Source organism: Myotis myotis, unplaced genomic scaffold, assembly GCF_014108235.1.
Source record: "Myotis myotis isolate mMyoMyo1 unplaced genomic scaffold, mMyoMyo1.p scaffold_m19_p_7, whole genome shotgun sequence".
In the NCBI taxonomy this organism is placed as follows: domain Eukaryota; kingdom Metazoa; phylum Chordata; class Mammalia; order Chiroptera; family Vespertilionidae; genus Myotis; species Myotis myotis.
Genome location: NW_023416379.1, coordinates 35,570,422 through 35,586,962, shown reverse-complemented (window position 1 = coordinate 35,586,962; position 16,541 = coordinate 35,570,422).

The window sequence follows — 16,541 nt, the reverse complement described above, 5'->3', positions numbered from 1 at the left end:
AGCGGACCTTTGTTTTTTCCTCCAGGAGTGAGGTGGAAAAGCCCTAGATCACCTTCTTGGATTCTTTTTTTTTTTTTTTTAATATATCTTTATTGATTTCAGAGAGAAGGGAGAGGGAAAGAGAGAAACATCAATGATGAGAGAAAATCATTGATTGGCTGCCTCTTGCACGTCCCCTAATGGGGATCAAACCCACAACTCAGGCATGTGCCCTTGACCAGAATCAAACCTGGGACCAGTCTGACACTCTATCCATGGAGCCAAACCAGCTAGGGCACCTTCTTGGATTCTTATTATTCAAGTTACCAAGAACACTGTGAGTGGTGTACCAGGAGCTTAGCCAGTGAGTGGTCAGAAAAGGTATTTCCTCTGCAGCTCATACACAGAGGCCCCCTGTGTGTGTCCACTGGGGGGTGGGGGGGGGCATACTCTGAGCCACGCTGGTCGTGACTGTTAAGGCTTGGAGCCAGTCGTGACTGTTAGGCATCCTGGACAAATTTGCATATTACCTCTTTATATATATAGATACTCATATTTTAGTTTATTTCACCTATGGATTACTGACCCACTGAGAGATGCATTTTTTACTCCCCCTGGAGGAGGAGGCTGAAAACTGCATCAGTTTCTAGGACATCCCATGTCAAGGAGACAAACACAATAAAAACTGGCAGCAAGTGGCAGGGCCATTTAGTGACTCCCCCTGGCCATCTCTGCTTCATGGTGCAATTTAAGGTAGATGAATGGCTCACTCTGGGCTCCAGGCCAACTAGCTGGTCCTGGAGAAAATCATTCTCACACCCACGCTTGCTGCACACACATCCTACAACTCTTTCCTGCCCTGCAGCCCCCCAAATAAAACCCTTACAGTCAAGGAAGCAGCAGGTTCTTTCATTGCTGTCTCTGGGCTACCAGAATCAAAGAGCGAAATGGATGTTTCCTCTGAGAGCTGGCACTGAGCAGAAGGAAGGAAACGACTACTCCAATTCAAGCGTGTATTAATCTCTGGAGAAGCGGGGACTGGGGACGGGCAAAATTGGCTGAGGATTCAGTGGGAAAGTCATAAATTTTGTCTCTTATCCCAGCAATGAAGATCCGTCCTTTGCAGTGTTGCCTACTCCTCTTTCTCTTTTAAAAAGAATTTGGATAATGAACAATCACTTTCTAAATTCTCAAGTTCAAAAACCTCTCAGTAACGGAAGAAAAGAGGGTTTTTGAGTGAATGTGGATGAATGATTTGAAAACATGCTCAGAAATTTCAAGATTCACACACATCTCATGAATATACTGTTCTAACCTAATCTAAAGAATCTGGTACTAAAACAAATCAACAATACTTCTCTTTGATATTTTAAATATTTAAAAAGATCAACTCATATTTTTTATTTCTTTTTAAGAATTGTCTGTCCTTCAAAGATACAATGCGCAGTAAACACTGTTGTGGTCTACTTTTTAAAAACGATGACCCTGTTTGACCTGAACCTAATCATGAGGCCACAACCCAGAAGGAGGAACATTCTACCAGTCAACTGGCATGGACTTATCAGAATGTCAGTGTCCTGAAAAACTTTAAAAAACAGGCGGTGGTGGTAGTGGGCTGTTGTAAAATAAAAGAGGTTTAAGAGACATGCCAAGCAAATAGAATGTAGAGCCTTAGAGCTTGATTCTTTATTTTAATCCTCACCTGAGGATATGTTTATTGATTTTAGAGAGAGAGAGAGAGAGAGAGAGAGAGAGAGAGAGAGAGAGAGGGAGAGAAAGAGAAAAATATTGATGTGAGAGAGAAACATTGATAACTTAGTCCTGTATGCACCCTGACTAGGGATTGAACCCACAACCTATGACCAGGAATTGAGCTTGTAACCATTTTGGTGCATAGGACGATGCCCCAATCAACTGAACCACCCAGCCAGGCTACACCTTAATTCATGATTGTGATGATGATATTGTGATTATGAAGGAGAGTTTCTTTGTTCTTAAGAGCCACATGCTAAAGTATGTGACAAAAGTAGAGACAAAATGCCTTGATGTCTCCAACTTATTATTATTTTTTTAATCAGCAGGAGGAGAGAGAGAGAGAGAGAGAGAGAGAGAGAGAGAGAGAGAGAGAGAGAAGGCAAATGTTAAACAAACAAACACTCTCGAGCCTGGCTGGTGTGTCTCAATGGTTGAGTGTCTACCTGAGAATCAGGAGGTCAAGGTTTGATTCCTGGTCTGGACACATGCCCTGGTTGTGGGCTTGATCCCCACTAGGGGGCCTGCAGGAGGCACCCAATCAATGATTCTTTCTCATCATTGATGTTTCTCTCTCTCTCTCCCTTTCTCTCTGAAATCAATAAAAATATATTTTATAAAACAAACACACTCTAGCCTAAATTGAGGCACTCACATTAGAAAAATTCCCTATTGCTTGTGGTTCAAGGCCAGACAAGCCTACAAGTTCCCCATTTGGACTCAGAGTATAAATCTGGCTATTCTGATATATTCTAAAGATCTGCCTTTAGTCTGGCTTCCACTCAAGTTTTAGCTTACAGGAAGAAGAGCTTTACTGTCTGTAAAGTATCTCAGAGCAGAAGAACTTCTTACAGATGTCCCTCACAGTATTCCAAATTTGTTTCTTTCAATTAATTTTGCAATCAGTTTCTACACCCACTTTATTTTATTTTGCATTTAATTTGCAAATAAAATGGCATTTGCATTTTCTTGAGTAACTTTGTCCTTTCAATTACCTCTCATTTCCATTTCTAGAATCACAATTATGATATGATATGTGCCACCATAATGACATTATAAAAAGTCATGAACCATGATAATAGGGAAATGATTCATAAAGAAATCCTCTCACTCTATTCACAGTAAGGCCTTGATTCATAAATTTGAAAGAAAAATTCCATGACTATCTAAAGTAGTGGAGAATCTTTGTGTTTTAATAGGTCAAATAGCCCAGGGTACTAGGCCTGTTCACATGTGGTAGTTTTTGAACATGGTTTTAAAGCAAGCCTCTGAGGCTGCTTACTTTAAAAATATCAAAAGCAGTTGGATATAAATTCACTTTTAAAAAAAAGGATGCTCAGTCACAAATCTAATCATTCTACTCTTTTGTTGGGTCATCGTTTTTGAGTATCTTTATGGATTCATAAAGACTGATTTCAGCAGCTTATTGGCAAGAGAAATAACATTAAAGTTTTCCCCTGATTCTTTGATACCTTTTAAAAGCCCTCTCTACCCATCACTCAACTTTTTGTGACTTGTACTTGAAGTATCATTTTTTTTTCAAAAAGTGTCTGTAACTTAACTAATTTCAATAGAAGCTTTAATACATTGCTTGGTACTGTGCTGTGCATGTAGTGGGGAGATAGAGGAGTATAATGCGGCCTCTTGGTTTCTAAGGAGACTGTGAGCCATCAGGAAACAGAAGACACACACATTATTCTTATGTTACAAAGAGTATGGTATATTACATAAAGGAGTTATAAACAAAGTGTTGTACTAGCTTCCTTACTCATTTGAGCATACCCTCTCTCATGTTTCAAATGTTCTCGCCCCCCCCCTCCCCCTCCCCCTCCCACACACACACATCAAGAGTAGTGCAACTACACATTAAAGTTATGGTTAGTAGGGTTACCTGTTTAGAGTGTGAATTTCTTTAGCCAATTCCATGACACTTTATGTAATACCTTCAGTATCTATCAAACCTTGTGGTATATAGTAGAGCCTTAAAAATTATTGTTGCATAAGATGAATGATGGATGGGTTGATAATGATCAAAAAAGCCTGGATGTCTGTTATTTCTTTCATGATCAGATTGATACAAGCTTCAGGGTTTGGAGGCCTTTGATTTCAATATGTTACTGATTTTGCTTCGTGAACCCAGGGATAAGGCCTTCCCATTGCACATGAAATTCATGAGACTGTAATCTTTTGTAACACTGGCAGCATAATCACCTGTATATTCATCATTCTAAGTGTAGTTATTCTTTAATCATTGTTGAGAAGACATTTATTGAGTAGCTTCTGTGTGTCAAGCATTATGCTAACTGCAGGATCAGGTACATAATTTGCAGGCTCAAGTTCAAGGTAAAAATGTGAAGAGCCCTTGTTAAAAAATTAAGAATTTTAAGAAGAGCACGTGTGGAGTCTTTCCAAACTTTCTATGAAACTGCAGAGATCACATCCTGGCTAGAGGCTCAGGATGTAAAGGTCAGCAGAAACTGTTCTTGCCTTCATGGAATTCATAGTCTATTACAGTGGTTCTCAACCTTCCTAATGCCGCGACCCTTTAATACAGTTCTTCATGTTGTGGTGACCCCCAATTTCATTGTTACAAATTGAGCATAATTAAAGCATAATGATTAATCACAAAAACAATATGTAATTATATATGTATTTTCCAATGGCCTTAGGCGACCCCTGTGAAAGGGTCATTCAACCCCCAAAGGGGTCGCGACCCACAGGTTGAGAACCACTGTTCTACTAGAAGAAACAGATTATGAATAAATAATCATATTACATAAGTTTATTATTTGGCAGTAATAAAAACACAATATTAATAACAATCATATGCTAATTGCGCCACAGGAAAAGAATAAGATTCTTTGAGGCAGTTTATCAAAGGAATGAGACTTAGGCTGGGGCTCAGGGAAAGCACTGTTTAAAGAATGAGGAGAAATAAAGCAGGGATGAAAGGAAAGAGGGGCCTCTCAGGCCAAAAGCACATTTCATCAGTACATGCTCAGACACTGGGAGGGCCTTAGCAACTCACTGATGTGAATGTAGGACCATGCATGAGAATATAGGGGAAGGGTGGTAGGTACTCAGACCAAAGAGGTAGACAATGTCTAGACACTGTGCAATACATGGCCTGGGTAAGGATTGTGGTCTTTATCTTGGGGACAATGGGGATACATTGGAGAGTTTTAACCAAGGGTCAAAGAATGGTGGGTTCTCAGTAACAGAAAGACTGGAAGAGGGACAGATAGATGCAGGGCTACCTTGCAGTTAGGACCAGAGAAAGGGGTGTCTTAGCCTGGGACAACGGTAGAGTGTTAGAGGATGTGACTGGCTGTGATAGGTGAGCAAACTGGGTAAGCACATGTAGAGGGGAGGGGACAGCAGGAGGCTTGGAGGGTTTCAGACTTAAGTTGTATGAGCATCATTCTAGCAGATGTTTAAAATTAGGGTCCAAATGACATTTTGCTTGGCCTTGCCCTTCCTAAAAACGATTCAGAAATATGATGAAATAAATAGATATTTAGAGCATGAGAAAGGATGAAAAACTTCCCTCATCTACAAACCCATCTTACTTCAGGGGAGAGGAATTGGAGATTTTGTTCAGTCCCTTGAGGAGTGAGAGCAGTGGGTGGTCACCGGGAGAGGTCTGAAGCCTCCTAGAGCTCTACAGGAGCTGGTTTGTTCTGAAATGTTGGATCAGTCCAGAGGGAAACAAATGGGTGGAACAGCCAAAGCACAGAATTTTTGCCATATTCTCCTCTCCTTAAGGGGCAACTTTGCCTTTGCAACTGTTAGCTTTCCTTAAAAGGGGAGTTTAAATTGTTTCTGGAATATCTGTAGAGATCTGAAATTTCAAAAACAGAACTTCTTGCAAAAGTTCTTTAAGTAAAACTGGCCGCCAAAATGCAAAACAAATCAAAACAAAACAACTCATTCCTTTTATATAACAAATTTAAAATATTGTAATGGAGCCTTGTCAATGTTTGGGCTGAGGAACAAGAGGGTAAGAACCAATATGAATGAAATTGCTCAGCAGGAGTGACACCTCCCTCCTCTAACAGTTCCTTTCCTCCCCACCAGGCTGTGGTGACTATTTCTTTTCCAGCACTTCCCAGGGACTGAATTCTTACCTACCTACTCAAGGAATCATCCCACGTTGTTATTCTGCCCAGAGTAATTGCTGCAAGGCCATGCCTATCATGTCAGGAAAAAGCGTTTTGGAACTGTGTCATTTCAGGCTCTCTGCTAATGCACAGTGCCTCTCAGTAGCCAGCTGGCGCCTTCAAATCTGGCCTTACCCAGGGGTCACTAGTATTAGGTACAAGTTGTGTGTCAACTATGCAGTAGTCAGATTATAATTACCTCTTAGGTTGAAATCCAGTATTCAGTTAGGAGTACTAGTGACTTGGTGAATTAAATTCATAATGGAATTGTATTTGAATTTCAAAATCTCTTCCCCCACTGACCTAACAGAATTGCTAACAAACTCGGCTAAATGTGTGAGACAGTTCAGCGATGTGGATGTGTATTATCGCCTTTCCTTTGGCCTCACTATTACAGAGAAATGACCAGAAATTAGGTCCCAAATGAAAATAGCAGAGGACGGAACAAATGTAGACTGTTGATATTTGAACAATTGATGCCTGATAATGCTAGAAGAGCAAATAAAACAGACGTGTATTATTATTTTCTTCTCCACATACATAATTCAGTCATCCTAATTAGAGTTGTATATTTTTGGATTTATTTCTTAAAAACCTGAATACCTTATTATCTGTTCTCTTTGATGCCAAGAAAAGTGATTATAAATTGATTTCTCCTCAGTGAAACAATTTCTTATCTAATTTTACCCTAACATTCCTAAAATCCTCATCCTGTGGGTCTCAATGAATCTAACAGCATAAGTGTGCACATATCATCTTCATTTTTAAATAATATTTATAAAACCTCCCACAAGCTAAAGGCAAGTGGTGTTCATTGGTTGGGTTTCTACTTGCCATCAAGATTAAGATCATAATGAAGACTGGGGCTGCAGTTCTGAAAAAGACCCGGTAGATGGCAATATGCAACACAAATTCCGGAGCATCTCAGCCCTTGCAGGGGCGACTGACTGGGAAGACATTGAATCTCTGGACATGAATGTTGTTTTTTTCCAGCCCTGTCAGAGGAAGAACTTGGTTTTGCTGAATCAGTACAGTAAACTGCAGTGATTTGAACTACTATGACCCCAAAGAATGCTAAGCTTCTCTAATTTAAGTCTGAAAAAATCTGTACTTCAAAACTCTTCTTCAATGCATGGCGTAATCTTTCAGTTATATGATGTGCTGACCTCCCTGTGCTTCATAGTTTATTAATCCCTAGAAAAAGATTATGTCGGGTAACACGAAGAAAAGCCATTTCAATAAGCACATGCTGAAAATACCAGGACTTTGTGGTTTGACTTTTCAATATCATGGGTCGACTAATTTGAGCATCAGTGTGTATTCACAAGGCCATGTTTAATTAGTCAACTATGTTTTTTGATTACTTTAAAACATGTTTATATTTTTGCATTGACATCTCCTCTAAACTGAGCCATCATTTTCCAATAGCCTTAAAAGGTATGCAATGCACCCAGCGGGCATCTTCAGACCATGTCAAAGCATCACCACCCAACCACCTCCACAAGCAACACACTCAGGGGTGAACTCAGCAGGCACCAGAGCCCCGCTGAAGTAAGTCCTGCTCTGTGTGGGAGACCTCTGCACAGCTGGTCCTCTACGTTGGTCAGAGGACCACAGCCAGTCCTTGCAGCTGATTGCCTGAGGGTAAATCCCTCCCATGGATGAGACACCAGCAATCAAGGCTCAACTGCAAGAAGAGGGTGTACACAGCCCACATGGGGTGTGTACCTTGAGGGGCCACCTTGGGCGATTGGGGAGGTTGTGTCATGAGTCCTAGAGAACACCTACTACATTAGACCACTCCACCTGGAAAATGTGGCAGTTATACCTGGTACATAGAAATAAACACAGGGAAGCTGCCAAAAGGAGGAGATGAAGAAACATATTCCAAATGAAAGAACAGAACAAAACTCCATAAAATTGTTAACGTAAAAAAAAACCATTGAAACCTGAAAAGAATTTTTGTGAGTTTATTTGAGCCAAACTGTCGACATATGCCGGGAAGTAGAACCTCAACGAATTGAGATAATGCTCCGGAGAATGGCAGGGTTACATTTGCATTTATACATTGCAATCAAAGGCGGGATGTAGGTGGGTTACATGAAATTCATTGGTGATAGATTAAGGAGGGGGATAAAGCAAAGCAGGGGAAACCCTTGGGATTGGATAAAAAGTAAAATGATGGACACATACTTAGGTAGGTGCAGGATCAATTAACATGTTAATGAAGGAATTTGTAGTAACTGTCCTGGCGCCCAGCACATTTGGTTGTGCCCCAGGGGCTCCAGAAAAAGGAAAGTTACAAGTTACCCAGACATTTCAAGGGTATGTTATCATAGATGCAAAAAGACAGATAGGCTCAGTTAAGGTAAAGGTTGACCTTGTCAGTGAAGATACTGGCCTAGGATGCAACTGCCCATCATAACTGCTTTTAAAGTTTAATTTCAGACCATCCTTTGTGGTTACTTTAGGTCTCTGAGTTTGCAAGACTGCCATGCAGGCCTCTCCTGAGCTTGTCAGGTCAGCATGTGGCCCCTTTGGTCCACAAAATAAACACTCAACAAAATGGAGAGAAGCAATCTACTAGATGCAGAGCTCAAAACACTGGTTATAAGGATGCTCAGTGAACATCGTGGCCTGTGCGAGATGCAACTGATCAATGTGTCCCTCTCACGTGGATGTTTTTCCTCTGGCGAGAATTAATGAAAAAACAAAAACCAAAAAACAATCGAATGACAATAAATAAATATTTATCAACAATTGAATCTAAAAAATCAAAATAAATGGACAAGCAGAACAGAAACAGACTCATAGACACAGGGAATGTTTTGAGGGTGGTTGAGGGAAAATGGGTGAAAAGGGTGAAGGGATTAAGAAGTACAAATTGGTTGTCACAGAATAGTCATTGGGATGTAAAGTACAGCATAGGGAATATAGTCAGTAATATTCTAATAACTATGTATGGTGGCAGATAGGTATTTATTGGGATGATCACTGCAAGTTATGTAAGGTCTAATCACTGGGGTGTGCACCTGAAACTGTAATAATGTATGTCAACTGTAATAAAAAAATAATTATAAATAAATAAATAATTAAAAAGTTGATCAAGAAAAAAAAATAAATGAAAGGTATGCAGGATAAATTAACTTTTTTATTTCAGAAGAGACAGGCATCTGGATAGTTTTGCTAAAGATTCAAAAGCTTAGTAAGCAAAGAAATAATTTCTAATATACTGCTCATTATTAAACAGTAACAAAGGAGACCTTGGTCAACACTATAGCAGGCATTTGTAAAAAGAGTGTTTCCCTAGAATAAGAGTTCTTAGAGGAAAGGAGAGATGTTATATGTAAGTGTGTGCAGCACTTCATTACTCTGAGATTTCATAATTTAAGTAGACACGCCCACATTCACACTTTCCCAACTTCCTTCCTGTCTGGATTTGTGTCCTTAGATTGGAGGCTTTGCTCTGACCTCTGTTTTGCAGTGTGTGTGGCCTGCCTGGCCTTTCGCACTTGGACAAATATACTACATCATATTTATTTTTCCGGACTTCTTTGTCCATTTAGATTTCAGAACTCTGTCCAATTCCACAATCTCCTGGACTCCCAGCTTCGACTTTTCCTGGCCGGATTCACGCTGCTGGCACCTAAGGCCCAGTAAGGTTGAACTGCCAGGCACCCTCAGAGGTGCCCCCAATGGACTATTGATTGTAGGGGATCTCTTTCCCCAATGTCTTAGACACTATCTCTTTTGGGGATTGCTTTTCTGCCAGGGGCCATTTCGATATTTATAACATCATTCTTTGGCCATACAAAATTATCAACTTAAAACTTAGTTTGTTAGCCATAATGGGCTTGGATCAGTGGTTAGAGCATCAGCCCTCGGCCTGAAGGGTCCCAGGTTCCATTCCGGTGAAAGGCATGTACCTCAGTTGCAGGCTTTACCCTCGTCCCCTGGGATGCATGCAGGAAGCAACCAATAGATGTGTCTCTCTCACATTGATGTTTCCCTGTCCCTGCCTCTCCTTCTTTCTTCCACTCTGTCTAAAAAAAAAAAAAAAAAAAAAAAAAAATCAATGGGGAAAATATCCTGGGGTGAGGATTAACAACAACCAAAAAAATTAGCTTGCTATATTTGGTCAGACATTTAATTAGCTCACCTCTAATGCCTTGACAGGGTCAGACCAAATGATTTCACTGGCCTCCAGGCCAGACTTTGCCCACTTCCACTCTAAATGCTGTTTCTAAGGGCTCTGTCCTAGTCCCTCTGTTCTCACTCTGCACAGCTTGCACAGGTAATCCCAATCACTCTGCTCTCTCCCAGTAAATGTACATGCTAATCCCTTCTGCATCCATGTCTGTAGCCCAGATCCTTCTCCTGAGTTTTAGAACTATGCATACCTCACATAATACTTATATGTCTCGCTAGCTCCTATAGTAGAAGCATAGGATACAGGGATATAGTAGCACATTATTTGTGGTAGGATTAGATGTATCACTAAGTAAATTCCTTATGAACTATCAATTCATGATACTTGTTGGACACTTCCTGTGGATAGTCATGGATAATTAGAATTATTTTAGGTGGGAGGAGGGCTTGGATAGAAAAGTAAAGCTATACCAGTTTCCTCCATTTCTTTCACATAGGATAGATTAGCTGATATCGATTTCAGAGATCTTTGGTGCTATTTTAAGAAATGAGCATTAAAGTGTATAAGGGTTCTAAAAAGAGGATATCTAAAAACAACCCAAAATATATTGTCCTTTGTATCTATATCAAGATGTGGCTAAGAAGATATATGTGGACCCTGGCTGGCATGGCTCAGTGGTTGGAGCATCTGCCAGAGAAACGAAAGGTCTTGGGTTCCATTCCTGATCAAGGGCAGGTACCTGGGTTGCAGGTCAGGGCAAGTGCTGGTGCAGGAGGCAACCAATGGATGTGTCTCTCAGGTGGATGTTTTGATGTTTCTCTCTCTCCTTCTATTGCCCCCCCCCCATCCCTCCCTCATTCCTTCCTTTCCACTTTTTCTAAAAATAAATGGTAAAAATATCCTTGGGTGAGGATTAACAACAAAAAAACCACACACTGTTTGCTTACTTCATGACATTGTTTACCTTCTCATAGATTTCTCTTACTTCCCTTAATTATGCTGTAACATACAAGGCATTGACTGTATCACTCTATTTTTCTTGGATTCCCCTCAGTATTTAACAGAGAATCTCAAAGATAACAGACATTCAATAGACATTTGTGTACAAGGCTTGGTGTGTTGCTGGCTCATCTGAAGGTGGACAGTTATTTTGATTAGTTTGTTTGGACTTACCCCATGGCCACAGTCAGCATGTTAAGATGATGTGCTGTGTGTACATGATAGTTAGTTGAAAGATTCGACTGCACCAGGCATCCTCTGCTGAGTTCACAGGACTGTGCTGACTTTGCTAAATTAGTCATTACATTTCCTGTTTTGCAATGATGCCATGCTAAGGAACTCACTAATGGAATTGTAAAAAAAAAAATAAAAAACAAGACCTAATGTGCAGCTGACAAGTACTGGCCAGGACATTTAGAAGTATAGAAGATCTAATGAGTCATACCTGTCTCTTGAGTTAGGTGAGAAACTATCAGTGAAATGCAAAATATGGTAGAAAATGTAGATTGGATCCAGGTTTTTAATCCCCAAATGAAGTTTTATGAGTTACTATGACTCTCGAGACAGCATGGATCCATAGTTCCAGAAACAGAAAGAATTAGATTAGCACCTATTTTAATTAGACTTCAATTGGATTGGATTTGTGGAAGAAAAATCACTAAGGTACACTGATTTCAATAGGATAGAAGTTTATTACTGTCTCATGTGAAAGATGAGCAGAGGTAGACAATCCAGAGAGAATTAGTAACACACCAAGGACTTACAGCTCGGTGGTAGTCGAGTCTTCAATGCATCATCTGAGAGGTTAAGCTGATAACAGCATTTACTTCATAGGCCTACAAGGAATCAGTGTGAGAAAACATGTAAAGTACGTAGAAAAATGCCTACCACATAGTAAGTGCTTAGTAGGGGTGATATACTAACGTGAGGGAGCCACAGGTGAATCATGTGCTCCAATTGAAAAATGTATAACATGGTGACAATTTACCTGGAGGAAAGATGAAGGGTATAATGAGGGTCTGATCTGAGGGAAAAAGGGTGGGCCCACTTGAGTGACTAAGCAGTACTACCTTATGTGAGAGTGAGTAGCCTATGGTCATTGAAACTTACATAAAGCCTCAGTTTGGAGCTTGTTATTTTTACAGATAATTTATGTAGGTACAGAATTCTGTTGCCTGTCATTATGTAGACAGGAACACACATTGTAAATAAAATATGTAAACATTATTTTCTGCCAAAATATTTGACCAAAAATATAAACCAATTCAGAAGAAAAATAAGAGCTCCATAATAGGACCAGAGAGAGAATTATATATTACATGCAACTCTAGAGTCTAACCATCCTTAACATTTAAAAAAAAATATGTTTTTATTGATTTCAGAGAGGAAGGGAGATAGAAAGAAAGAAGGAAGAAAGAAAGAAAGAAAGAAAGAAAGAAAGAAAGAAAGAAAGAAAGAAAGAAAGAAAGAAAGAAAGAAAGATGATGAGAGAGAATCATTGATCGGCTGCGTCCTGCAGGTCCCACACTGGAGATCTAGTATGAAAGCCTGTCATGTGCCCCGGCTAGGAATCTAGCTGTGACCTCCTGGTTAATACGTCAAGGCTCAACCCCTGAGTACACCCCCCAAGCATCCCTAACTTTTTTTTAGTAGAGTCTGTCTTTTAACATAAGTGTAGAAGTGGAACTTTCTACATATTCCAAGTGCCAAAAATATGATGTTTCTGGAGCTCCACAGGAGAGAGTGGGAGTGCCATTACCAGGCTTTGATGGCATTCTAATTCAGAGAGGCAAACAGGGAGAGGGTCCACTTTATGTACAGCCAGGTGGCAGAGAGGATGGGAGGGTGAGGATTGCAGAGAAGTGGAGGCTGCAAAATCATCTCACTACAGCTGCTGCCTTCTGAAAAGTACAAATAGTGTTTTGAGCAAACATCATTTGTTTGTAAATATATCAGATTCCTGATAGGGCAGACATGCAACCCTCCCTCACCAGTAGCCAAATCTTATCTCCCTAGCTTGTGTGAAAGGCCATTTCATATAGAGAGGAAGAGAGAGGGAGAAACATCAATAATGAGAGAGAATCATTGATAGGCTGCCTCCTGCATGCTCCACACTGGGGATTAAGCCTGTAACCCAGGCAGGTGCCTTGATTGAGAATCGAACCATGATCTGCTGGTTCATAGGAGGACACTCAACCACTGAGCCATGCCAGACGGGCTGAAAGTCTATTTCATTTTTAATCAGGAACCTATGGAATTAAACTTTGTGATTTAATCTTAGCTCATAGAAGCATTCATAATTAACATTTATTCAAAAAATTATAAAATCTTTATGCACATTGTTTTATGTTGTAATGCAGTATTAAGATATTACAGGGTAGGGGTTGGGGAGCTGGGTGAAAAAGTCAAAGGATTGAGAATGTCAAATTGGCAGTTACAAAATACACTGAGTGGCCAGATTATTATGACCACCCCATTAGTACTTCATTGATACTTCAAAAAATACTGAATATTGAAAACTTCCTAAGCAAGTACTCTCAAGGTTTTATTATTATTACTAGAAGCCTGGTGCACAAAAATTTGTGCACTGGCAGGGGGGTGTCCCTCAGCCCAACCTGTGCCCTCTTACAGTCTGGGACCCCTCGGGAGATAACCACCCTTGATCCTGAGGTGCCTTCCCCATCTCCCCTGGTCCTAGATGGCAGGCTCAGATCCTGCTACCACCTGCCCCGTACACCCCTGGCTGCACACGGCAGGCCCGGTGCCCCCCCCTCCCCCCGCTAAGGCTGGCCCCAGGCAAAGGCAGCACAGCGGGATCTGCCTGCAGTATGCAAATTAGCCGCCATCTTTGTTGGTTAGCCAATGGGAGGTGTAGCAAAGATACGGTCAATTACCATGTTTGTCTATTATTAGACAGGATTATTTGCATAACTAATTCACTTCATTGTACTGATGGGGTGGACATAATAATCTGGCCAGTCAGTATAATCCCGAGGATGTGCAGTACAGCATAGTCAATAATATTGCCATAACTATATATGATTTCACATGGGTACTAGAGTTATAGGAGGATCACTTCATAAGTTATATAATGTCTAACCATTATGCTGTACATCTGAAACTAATATAATATTGACTATAAATTATGATTGAAAATTTTAAAAAATCATGACAGATATTGGTTGCAAATTTGATAAGATTAAGATGGAGTTTACTTGATTAGGTGTAGTTGAGCCAATCATTTGGGATCACCACCCTCATTTTGAGTGGATACTGTGTGTCTTAAGTACTATAAAAGCCAGAGCATCTGAGCTCAAATCTACTTCAGAGTGAAACAAAGTCCAAGAGAGGCAGAGGTGAGAGCTCAGACCTTCCTTGAAAGTCCCTACATCCAGGTAACTTCTAACTGAAATATTTCTGCTGTCCCATTCCTCTCTTTGGCTACAACTTAACATTTAAATACCTTTATCTTTGGATTTCAGGAAAGAATCCATATTAATCTGTGTCAGAGACCTTTATTCAATTTCTATTCTGTCATTATTTAAATTTTTACATATTAACTGTAGGTCATTTTTTCATATGTACATATAGTTGTCTGTATTTTCAACTACATATATGGTCTTAAACTTGTTCCCTTTTATTTTCTAACATTATTTCTTTAAGAATTTTCTGGGTTTTCACTTGAATATACCTACCACATTCAGTAGCTAGCTGTATTATTATGAACTGAATCCCTTCATTATTGTATACAATAATAAAGTTACATCAATTTGGATCATTTGGGATCATAGATAACACTACAAAGGACAAGTTTTATACATGTAGCATTTCTTTCTTTTTGCAAAGTGTTATGCTTAGATAACCTTCAAAGGTGGGGTAGGCAAGCACTTTTAGATTACAAGCACCATTTTCAATTTGCCTTTAAAAAGTCAGCTTAGAGAAACCAAGATGGAGGCATAGGTAATTGCTGCCTCGCACAACCACTTCAAAAATACAACTAAAAGACAAAACGGACATCATTGAGAACCACAGGAAGGCTGGCTGAGTAGAAACTCTACAACTAGAAGGAAAGAGAAAAGCACACTGAGACTCAGAGGAGGTGCAGAAGTAAAGTGCAGAGGTACTGAGGCGCAGGCAGAATGGGCTGGCAACTGAGGACGCGGTTGTCTTTTTCAATTGGGAGGGAGACACAAGCGCCTCACGGCTCTGAACTCCAGTTCCAGGCGAGTCTCTGGGGACCCAGACTCATACAGGGAGAAACTGGACTGTCTGGCAGTGGGTGGAACTTGAGGGCGGCTTTCTCTCAGTGGTGTTTGCAGCGATTACCAGGAGACTGAGACCCGGGGCCTCTTAGAGCAGGGCTGAGGATCAGCCATAGCTGTTTGCTCCGCCCTGTTGATTCCCTGAGACCCTGCCCCACCCAAGCTGTGTGCAGAGGCTTCTGCATATGAATAGCCAGGCCCTTTGAAATCTAAAATTACCTAACAAACTGCAGCTGGGTCAGAGAGACCCAGAACATCCAAAAGAAGGCCCAAGGCCCCACAGCAGCTCGAATTGCTTCACAGCTGAGCCTCATCTGGGCACCTTCAAACCTCAAACAAAGAAGAGAATTCATTTGAGCCAATCATTTGGGATCAAGGAAGATCTCTCCCTGGCTCCTGCTGGGTAGCCTCAGGCAGAGGCTAAATTAGCACCTCCTTAGAGATCCAAGAGCCAGTGTACCCAGTGGTCAGAGTGGAACCATCCAGATTACAACTCCTCAGATCCATAAGGGACACATTCAGGGGGCAGACTCAGTGAGCACCAAAGCTCCACTGAAGCAAATCTTGCCCCTAAGGGTGTCTCCAGCACAGAAGTTCTCCCACTGTAGACACAGCTGATTCTCACAGCCAATTGGCCTGGAGGTGAATTCCTCCCAGTGATACCTACAACAATCAAGGCTTAACAACAATACTGTGCACATAGCCCACAAAGAGTTGTAATCCGGTATGATCTCACTCTGACCACTGGGTACACTGGCTCTTGGATCTCCAAGGAGGTGCAAGGTCAGCCACTGTCTGGGGCCGCCCAGCAGGAGCTACAGAGACATCTGCAGATTCCTCCTCTTTGTTTGGGGTTTGGAAGTGCCCAGATGAAGCCCAGCTGTGAAGCAAGTCAGGCTGCTGCTGCCAGGCCTTGGGCCTTCTTTTGGAAGCTCTGGGGCTCTCTGACCCAGCTGCAGTTTGACAGGTTTTAGGCGGAGAAAGGACAGGCCATTTATATGCAAAAGATAATGCGCACAGCTTGAGTGGGGTTGTAAATTGGGTGGGCGGGGTCTCTGGGAATCACCAGGGCAGAGCAAACAGCAATGGCTGCCGGTCAGTTCTGCACTAGAGAGGTCCCTGGATCTCTGTGTCCCATGCAGGAACAATGATCACTGTGAGCACCTCTGAGAAAAAGCCACCCTCGTGTTCCTGTCCTGATGCCAGACAGTCCAGTTTCTCTCCATATGTGTCTGGGTC